At 47.0% G+C, this 10,004-nt stretch overlaps 1 protein-coding gene across 2 annotated transcripts in view; it reads left to right on the top strand.

Moving 5' to 3' along the window:
- Nucleotides 1–3,667: 3,667 nt before the first annotated feature.
- The window catches only part of FAM110B (family with sequence similarity 110 member B), a 137,292-nt gene continuing 130,955 nt past the window's right edge, over nucleotides 3,668–10,004 (top strand). For both annotated transcript variants that reach the window (XM_065903278.1, XM_065903275.1), the window contains exon 1: nucleotides 3,668–3,927. The gene's annotated coding sequence lies outside the window, so the exon portion shown is untranslated. The remainder of the gene's footprint in view (nucleotides 3,928–10,004) is intronic.

The following is a 10,004-nucleotide window of genomic DNA, read 5'->3' as shown; positions in this document are numbered from 1 at the left end:
TCTTGGGCAAGGAAATGGCACTGACATCACATAGATCTGATGTATGGACATGGGAAATCTCTGGATATTTGATTGACATTTTCACTGGGGAATCATAGCCAATCATTTGAATAAATGTCATTCAGAGCTGGGCCAGGATTTCAGAACTACTCTTTCTTCCTAAGCTACCCTCTCACGATTCTGGAGATGGTTCACCTCCTTGTACTGTTTCTTTTCTGGGGCTCAGATCTGTTTATGATGTATTACTATTTTGTTTACAGGCTTTCATACATGAAATGTCACTAGTTCTCCACACAACTGGGTACGTACCCATGTGAAGAAAGAGTTGTGAAAACTCTGAATAAGGATCAGAATTCCCATAAGGAAACACCCTTGGAATCAGAGGTTCAAAGCAATGCCTTTGAGTGCATGCAGCCCACTCCCTCACCACCAACACTCCTCTCATTCATGGGACCTGTGAGTAACGGCTAAGCAACCCTCTGACTAGTGTGTGAATGCTCATAGGGTACTAGTCGAATATTGTTATCTACTTTTAGAGACAAGAATCTCTCTGAGACAAAAGAATTCCAAGCACAGGCCAACAGCCCACTTCTCCTGATCAGTAAAATTCCAGCATGATGAACCAAAGTCAGCAGACCCCAGAGTCCCGCAGAGTCTGTAGCAGATCCTACAATTGTGAGTCCAGAAGAGAAATGTTTTATACCAGCAAATACTGGGGACTATGAAGCACCTGTTATTGGAATAATTAAGACAAAAACATTTACTGGGATATTCTAGTTTTGAAGTGTCGTTATCTTCTCTCGTTTTCTAACCACATCTTTTACTGATTTTTGCTTTTGGGAAGGACAAAGTGAAAATATGGAATCTACCCTGCGCCATAGTAATGCCCTAAATGACACCCTTAGTCCTGTCTCAAGGCAAGCCTTCCTCATAAGTGACTGTCTTATCATCTACTTTATTATGCAGGCCATTTAGGTGACAAGGGAGCTGCACTGTTTGGTTACATTCCTGATTTTCAGAGCCTAGGTCTTATGGGAATTGTTTATGGCTTTGTAAGTGAGTATTTTGGAAAGCAACGTAGCTCAGAATAGAATAAGCTAAAAATACAATTTATTGATGCATTTCCTCAGACGTGCAGCAGTCCTAACTGGTTTCAGAGATGGCTGCCCGTGAAAAGCGAAAGTGTTAGTAGATGATTAAGTGAAGATACTATTAGTGTGTTAGTCACTCAGTTGTGTCTGACTCTCTACAGCCCCATGTACTGTAGCCTGCAGGCTTCTTTGTCCATGGCATTCTCCAGGCAAGAATACTGGAGAGGGTTGCCATTTCCTTCTCCAGGGGATCTTGCCAGCCCAGAGATCGAACGCCTATCTCCTGCAATGCAGACGGGTTCTTTACCCTCTGAACCACCAGGCTGCCTAGAGGGGCTTGTTAATTTTGTCAGGACTCTACCTGTTTTCCTGGCTCAGGTGGTTTTCTTCCCTAATAGGTTTCCTCCAGCCACTGCAGGTTTCCACAGCATGGTCTCTGAAGCTGCCACATCAGTTCAGAAAAAGGACCACCCCCCTCATTAGAACATGTGCCAGCCCCCCTCCACTTTGTACCAGGGATGAGATGCAGTCTGATTGACAGACCTGGGTCATGTGCTCCTGCAATGTCGGTGGAGGTGTGTCATACACAAAGGCAGGAAGCAATTCCCAAAAGGAAGAGGTTGGGGTAAAGAGATTAATTTTTTTTTTTTAATAGACTACTTTGAGAAAGGTTGGTTCCATTTGCTATGGGAAGGATGAAAAATAACTTCATTCTACTGTTACACGACTTCAGGAGTTAATGGAGACCACAACATAATCTGTGATCACATGGAATGCATTAGTATGCCAGAAGAAAGTTCCATTGGAAACCCAGTATCATCTCACTTTCTTAAAATGGTTCTCTTGTAAAAAGCCAAAGGCTTATTATGGGAGCCTGAGTTTTCTTTATTTGATAATTTCTGAACTTACATGAAACAAGAGTCACATAATTCAAATATAGATGACCCTTCTGAGAAAACAGGATGAATGCAACTGCATTTCAAATGTGCTAAAGATATAAAATAAAATTTTGCTACATATCTTAGAGAAGTAATTATGCTGTGAACTCATATCTCATTCAAAATCAACCATTTTGATAAATACAGATTTTCTCTTTTAACATTCCCAATAGTAAATGCTAAACTAGAATGGGTTTAATCTTCCTAAAACAATAAAACCCTCAAAACCCCAACCAAGTTATTAAGCAAATCAAAAGAAAAAGCATTACCAAACCATGCATTATGAGATAAATAAGGATGCACCCAAAAACAATTCTAAACATCAGCTGGTCCATACTCTAGGGGTGGCACATTGTACCCGAAGATTTTTTTCCTATATTCTCTAATGTCTTCTTCAAATCTTTTTTGGAGTCTCAAAAATACCTTCAGCATGTATGTGGAACCTAAATAAATGGTATGGATGATCTTATTTACAAAGCAGAGACAGAGACTCAGATGTAGAGAACAAAAGTATGGATACCAAGGGGGAACAGGGTGGGTGGCATGAATTGGGAGACAGGGAATGACATATACACATTACTGATAGTGTGCATAAAATAGACAACTAATGAGAACCTAATGAGTACAGCACAGGGAACTCTACTCAGCGCTTTGTGGTGACCTATATGGGAAGAAAATCCCAAAAGTGGAGATTTATGTATACCTATTGGAGAAGACTCTCGAGAGTCCCTTGGATTGCAAGGAGATCCAACAAGTCCATCCTAAAGGAGATCAGTCCTGGGTGTTCTTTGGAAGGACTGATGCTGAAGCTGAAACTCCAATACTTTGGCCACCTGATGCAAAGAGCTGACTCATTGGAAAAGATCCTGACGCTGGGAGGGATTGGGGGCAGGAGGAGAAGGGGACGACAGAGGATGAGATGACTGGATGGCATCACGGACTGGATGGACATGAGTTTAGTAAACTCCGGGAGTTGGTGATGGACAAGGAGGCCTGGCGTGCTGCGATTCATGGGGTCGCATAGAGTCGGGGACGACTGAGCAACTGAACTAAACTGAACTGAACTGATAGCTGATTCACTTTGCTGTAGAGCAGAAACTGATACAAAATTAAGAAGAAACTATCTATTGAGGTCTTCCCAGGTGGTTCAGGGAGAAAGAATCCGCCTGCCAATGCAGGAGACACAGGAGATCCAACTATACTCAAAAATTAAATTAAAAAAAATTAAAAAGCAAAACAAAACCAACCAATCAATCAACCAAAAAAAAAAAAAAAAAATAGCCTTCAGAAACTTAGTTTACAAATACTGAGAGGGTGTATCTGAGTAGATGAAAGTCAATAGGGAATGTTGTCAGGCACCGACCTCTAGGTTGGTGAACTGGCGAGTTCTCACACTCACAGAACAGGCTTCAGATTTGGGGTTTCCTGGCAGTTAAGATCCAGCGCTTCTCCAACCCAGAGGGAATGGGGGGCCAATGCCGGAGCGCTTTGGAGGCGGGGCGGCGGGGTGATGGGAGTGAGGGGTGGGGATGATCTGGGGGAGGGGCTAGAAGGGGGGGTTGCGGGAGGGGTGGGGCCGGGGGCGGGGCGCTCGGGGGCGTGCACACCGGCGGGGACACGCGCTCCCGGCCGCGGCAACTCGCTCCAAGTTCCCTCCCTCGCTCCCCGGCGCTGGCAGCCGGACCCTCCCACTCGACTCAGACCAAGCCGCCGCGGCCGCCGCCAGCTCTGCCCCCAGCTGCCTAGCGTCCCGGACCCCGCGGCCTTCCCAGTGCCTCGCTCTGCCCTCCGGCGGCCCGGGCGGCCCGGCCCCCGTCCCTCTCGGGCCTCGACTCCTTCTCCCCGCCGTCCCCGGAGCCCGGTGCCCGGCTCGAGCCGCACAGGGGAGGGCGGCCGAGGTAAGTCTGGGCCGGGGGCCGAGTTGAGGGGCAGCGCCGCGCCCCGATCGCGCACAACGCCGAAGCTGCGCGCGGCCGCCGAGCAGCCGGGTCCGCTTCTGCAGCTCCCGCCCGGCCTGGGTCTCGGTACAACGGGGCGCGCGGGCCGCGTGGCCCGGACCGACCCTGGCCGGCGTTCCGGGCCGCGAGCTCGCCGCGCGCCGGGGGTTGGCGGGAGGCCGGAGCGGGGGCCCGGCGAGCTGGGCGCGCGGGTAGGGGCTCCGCCTGGGACCCCCTCGGCCAGGGCCCCCTCGCGCGGCCTCTCATCTCTGGTCCTGAGTACTTTGCGAGTATCGGTCTCTTTTCCTCGCGGGCTGGGAATTCCTGCAAGATATGCAGATTCCGAGGCCCCGAAAGTTTGTTTTGGGGGACCCTCTCGGGCCCCATCCGTGGTCTCAATTGTCTGGACTTTCTTTGAAAGCGTTCAGATCTGAAATGGAATTAAGTGACCCCTGGCGCGCTGGCGCCCCATCACCCTGCGGAGCTGGGAGCCCGGCCGCCGAGCGCGCTGCCCAGTCCGGGGGCTTTGCTGCTGGTGGTGGGGACCCGGGGTGGTGACAGCTCTCCCTCGTTGCGGGGTGCAGGCCGGGGAGGGAAGCGAGGGAACTTCGCCGTGAGCTCAAATCCCTCTGCAGAGCAGAAAGCGAGCACCTGATGCCCGGTTTTTTAACCCTTAAGAGTTGGTGTTCAGCTTTATTGAGCCACAAAAAATTAAGCAGGCTTTCTTTCCCGCCGGAGAACAGGAGCTAACTTTGCGTTTTTCCTGCCGGCCACGTCCTATTCACAACCTGGCACACATCTGTGACAACACTGCGTAGCTGGTATGGTCAGGGCTGCGCGCTGGTCTGATTTTGAGGAGGCGGATAGTAGAGTAAGCAGTTTTTGCAGTATAAATAGTAAATGACTGTAAACGACTTCCATTTTCCTCATTTCCCCTGTTGGAGCTCAAGTTATTTATTTAGCCTTTTTCCTCCCAATTTACACTTAGAGTCGTTCCATGGAAAATACCCGAATTAACTTGTACTCATTTTGCGACGTCACCACTCCTAGTCATTCCAATGAGCTATTTATTAAGTACAGTTATTCTGACATAAGGGTGAGTTAATGGTAAGCCAGGCTTCTTCCTCGAGTTAACACTCCATCGACTTGCCCTATGGTATTTAATCTGTGCTATTACTATAGATGGTATTTTGACAGCCTGATAATCTGTAAAGAGCTTAGCATCATGCCCTCTGGGACATGGTGCTAGGGAAGTGTCAGCTGGTTTTATTTATAATTTTTATTATCAGTCCATATGTGTTTTTTCCTATGGAAAATGGTTGTTTTGGTTTTTTTAATCCCCGATCTTTTAATTGATAGTCTGTTTTAAGTCTGTGGTTTACTTTTAGATCAGGATTGAGGTTGGGTCATTGTTTTGCTTAAGACAGACAGGCTGTTGTGTGTGTTCTTATACATGAGATATAGCAGATCTCAGAATGAGAACACAGTTCTGCACCTGCTCATATGCAGGTACATTTCACAAGACATTTCAAGAAGACCTTAGGGGCCTTCTTGTCTAGGGAGAAGCCTAGACATTTGGAGAAAGCTGGGCTCTGAGCCCCATCCTGAACCCCCTGGTTCTGTAGGTTTGGAATCATACTTTCAATTCCTCGCTTTCAATTCCTGTGCTGTGGCTGCTAGCACAGCAGTTGTGACTTGCACTGTGTCAAAAGGCAGTAAAAAATAAATATATGTACCCTTTATACCTACATCAGCCAGAACACATAATTCTTACCCATGCTTTAAAATCTGCAGAGTGTATAGTGTAACTAGCAAAGAAAAAGTAAAATGGCTTAATGATCATGCGTTCGTAACCGAAAGATGATGTTTGTTACCTAGATATTTGAAAAGATTGTTAGGAGTTAACCCTCATTTTGAGGTTCTCCCCTGCTCATCACTTTTACCTTTGAAGTGGCATCGTTTTCGTTCCTAAACAGTTTTCTTAGCTAAGCCAAGGCCTGATGTTAACTCGTGGGGCCCTGCAGAGCTGGGCTGCTGTGGGGACCCTGTGGCAGTAGATGGTGCTGTGACTGGTGCTGGTGGACTGATACGTGTGATCCAGTCGAATTGGAGGAGGGATTCCTTTCTCAGTTTTGTTTCTCGCCCTCTCCCCAAAATACACTCTTTCTGCATTGATGCCTTCTAACAATCTCCTTAGAAATAGACTTGTAAGAAAAGTTTGTTCTTTGCATTTTCAGCTTTTTACGACTATTGGCCAAATTTTTCTCTCTGAAAACCATGGTATTCCAGGTGTTAAGACAAACATTGTCAGTCAAAATTTGATTTAGTTGACTGTACCCTAGACTCTTCTTTTCCCATAACAGAGCAAGATTGATCATTCTGAGCATAGAGGATCTCTCAGCAAACCTGCGCTTTTTTCTTTTTCTCCTCAACACTCAACTCCTAGGGGAGAAAAACAAATAAGAAACCTACTCACTTCTTGACTTTAAGACAGCCACTTACTAGGGTGGATTCTCGTGTATTCTGATTTTTACCGTCATTGTGCCACTCCATACAATGCTGCAAGAATTGAAATTCAGGCTGAAGCCTCTGGCGCTCTGCAAAGCCATGACTCATCCAGGAAAAAAATATTCACTCCACTTAGTACAGCACCGAGCAGAGGAGGTAGTGCAGGAACAAGGGGGTTCTGGATTGTAATGAGGATTATCTCTCTGGCCGAGCCCCATGCAAATGACGCTGCATTCTCTAAACTCTTGCAGCACTGGGTCCTTGCTGTTATCTCCTTGCTTCAGGTGAGGCTAAGTGACCTGGCTGAGTCATGGAGCTCCAGAGAAGCAAAGCTGCAGTTTTAACCCAGGTGTGCCTGTGGCTTGGGGGCTCAGTGGTAAAGAATCCACCTGCCAATGCAAGTAGGTTCAATCCTTGGGTCGGGAAGATCAACTAGAGAAGGAAATGGCAACCCACTTCAGTATTCTTGCCTGGGAAATCTCATGGACAGAAGAACCTGGCAGGCTACAGTCCATGGGGTCTGAAAGATTCAGAGACAACTACGCACACATGCGTACATATAAATGTAGTATTGATTCTAAATTTTGTTGGGATAAGTTATGGGGTGATTTGTATGGACGATTTTGGTGAACACTAAGTAGTAAGAAATTTAGGTTTTTGTTGTTCGTAGATGTCATGGTCCAATTAGTTCAAGTCATTAGATACCAGTGAGGAAATGTATTGCAGAATACACTTTCATTGTTTTTAAACCCAAGTTTGTTTCTGGACTGTCTTTATGTGATACAAAATTCTTGAAGTTAAATCATATGCATTCTCTCCTATTCTGACATGTTTGATTCCCTCCTGCTTGTGAGAAGGGCCTGCAAGTGATTTTCACATTTCTAACTTTTTGCAGTTTGAGTCTCCTAAGGATAATCATATAAGAACACAGCATTTAAAGACATGATACTTGTTTTTAATTTTTTTTTTTTAAGGAAACATTAGTAGGTGAAGCAAATTGCTTCCTTTTCCCAGTATGATTAAACAATTCTAAAGTGGAACTGACACTAAAGATGGAATTTGAACATTATAAACACTTTGGGGAAAAGTTCAAAGGTGAAAACTCTGCCCAAGGAAGCAATTCGTCATTTGGCAGACAGATTTCTAGAAAAATTATAAGATTTCTGTGCTGTGTTTTATACATCAGAGCAAGATCAGTGGATTTTGAAATTCTCCATTTCCAGGTAAAGCTTTTAAAATTACAATTCGGAAGCCTATGGGAAATTTTGGAGTAGTTAGGTTGTAATGCAAAGCATTTTTCCCTCCTCAGTACTCTGTTAGAAGTTACTTTCATCTTTTTTGTCTTTTTCAGGAAGAACCACTGATACCTTTCAAAATAGCTATTCTTGGCAGCAATTTTTTTTTATCCCGTTGACTGGAAGGTAATGAAAATAAAGTAATTGTGTGAATTAATGTAGTTTAGTAATTTCTTCTATTATGATTGCTATATTAAACAGATATTTATAGAGGGTTCTTTGTGTGCCAGGTCCTGGAGATAAGTGGTGCCCAGGAAAGACAAGGTCCCTGCCTCATTGAGCGAGTCAGGTATAAAGTAGGACAAAATAGACGAAGTAAACAAGTAAGTGAAAAGCTCATTTGAAGCAGTACTAATTGCAATCAAGACTGAGGGAGGCATTCTCATATGAGGACCTCATGGAGGCTGATTGAGTGAAGACATTATGTGAGAAAAAGAGGCAACCTCTGGAAGGTCTCTGGGCCGAGAGGACAGATAGCCTGTGCAAAGGCCCTGTGGCCTTCGTGAGGAACAGGGGACAGTAGCAGAAGAGCCAGGTCAGCAGGGCCTACCTTGAGGCCCCAGGGTGAGGGAGGGGGGAGTTTCTGTTTATTTTGTATGCAGTGGGTCCTGCTGGAGGGTGTGACTCGGGGTGTGGGGGCAGGCTCTCGTTTGCAGATTGGCAGCTCTGTGTGCCCACCTCGTGGTGACCAGTACCAGCTGGGCGGGAAGGAAAGCAGAGGAGATATGCTAAACTACTGCTCACCCAACACACTCTTCCCTGGTAGCTCAGATGGTAATCTGCCTGGAAGACCTGGGTTCGATCCTGGGTTGGGAAGATCCCCTGGAGAAGGGAATGGCTATCTACTCCAGTATTCTTGCCTGGAGAATCCCATGGACAGAGGAGCCTGGTGGGCTATAGTCCACCAGGTCGCAATGAGTCAGACACGACTGAGCGATTAACACTTTGACAGAGTATTGCTCTTAAGATGCGTCATTGCTGTGTACACCACTGAGAAAGAAAGCAAATTTCCCATTAGTCTTCGCCTGTTAAGGACCCGCTGTGACGTGGATCCTCATTTCCGATGTCAACACTGGAAAACAGAGTTGCCTTAGATTTGGCAAAATCTGGTCTTTTCTGGAGACCAGGCTGAGGGGCTTGCTGGTTTGTATTTCAGTTTTATTTGCGCCTGGGTAATATGAGTTGAATTCTGTTATTTGGAAGGCTCTGGGGGGAGGGGCTGTGTAGTGGGATCTCCGACCTCTGGGTTGGAAGCTAGTGTAGAAAACTGCATCCCCTCTAAGTGTCTTTCTGCTGCTTCGCAACCACACGAGATGGCATCTGCAGATTCTGTTCCCCCAGGTGGACTGCAGACTGTGGGTGTCAGAGAATCAGGGAACTGGGACAGTCTGGATCTGCCAGGCCCAAGGGGACACTCAGACACTGTGTGTCATTCAGAGTGGGCGGCACATCCCCTGGGAGCTCTGAGCTTTGTTTCTCTGTCACTGGGAGCAGGGCGGGGCGAGGGCTTGGATAATCAGGCCAAGTAGTTGTCAGCCAGCAAACCAGCAAGCGGATTCCTGAGAGTCTGGGAGAGGGTGCCTTGCTCTTGGAGCCTGTGTGGGTTTAAAGATTGGCTGGATGGGCTGAGCAGGTTACCCAGACTTCGGGAACCTGTTTCCTGATCTATCAGATGGGAAACTGCAGGACTCACTCCAGGGGATCGCTGTGGGGTTTAAGGCGGATGGTGCTGGCAGAGCAGCCAGCTCTCCGTGGAGCTTGGTTGGTGTCAGGGGTTACCATCTCTTGGATGCCATCTGCCCCTCTATCCGTCTCGTGTGTTCTCATTACACAATCACAGCGTGAAAGTCTCTTTGAGAGACTCACCCCGACTGCTGAAGCTAAGGTCCCTCCTTCTCCAGCCACTCTCTGGCCCCCGCTCTTGTGCTGTTTTCTTCACCTCATTCCTAAGGGAAATTGTGTATGTGTTGTTGTTATTATAAGTGTGTTTCTCCAGGTTGAGCAGGTCACTGTTGCAAGGACTGCTGTGTCCACAGGGCCTGGGACGTGGCTTATTTACCTACTGGCTGTGCGGTGACACTGCTGACAGTGGGTCCTTCCCATGGGACCCAGAGGACAGCAGGGCTCTTCTCCATTTTTTCGGCTGCGATGACAGGCCTTCCAGCCCAGCGGTAGAATTTTGGGATCCACCAAGCAGGCTCCAAGCCAGCCTTCAGAGTGGACTTTGGGGATGGC

The sequence above is a fragment of the Muntiacus reevesi genome, chromosome 12 (genome assembly GCF_963930625.1).
Source record: "Muntiacus reevesi chromosome 12, mMunRee1.1, whole genome shotgun sequence".
In the NCBI taxonomy this organism is placed as follows: domain Eukaryota; kingdom Metazoa; phylum Chordata; class Mammalia; order Artiodactyla; family Cervidae; genus Muntiacus; species Muntiacus reevesi.
The sequence above is the reverse complement of the archived record's forward strand: the minus strand, read 5'-3'. Positions and strand labels throughout refer to the sequence as shown.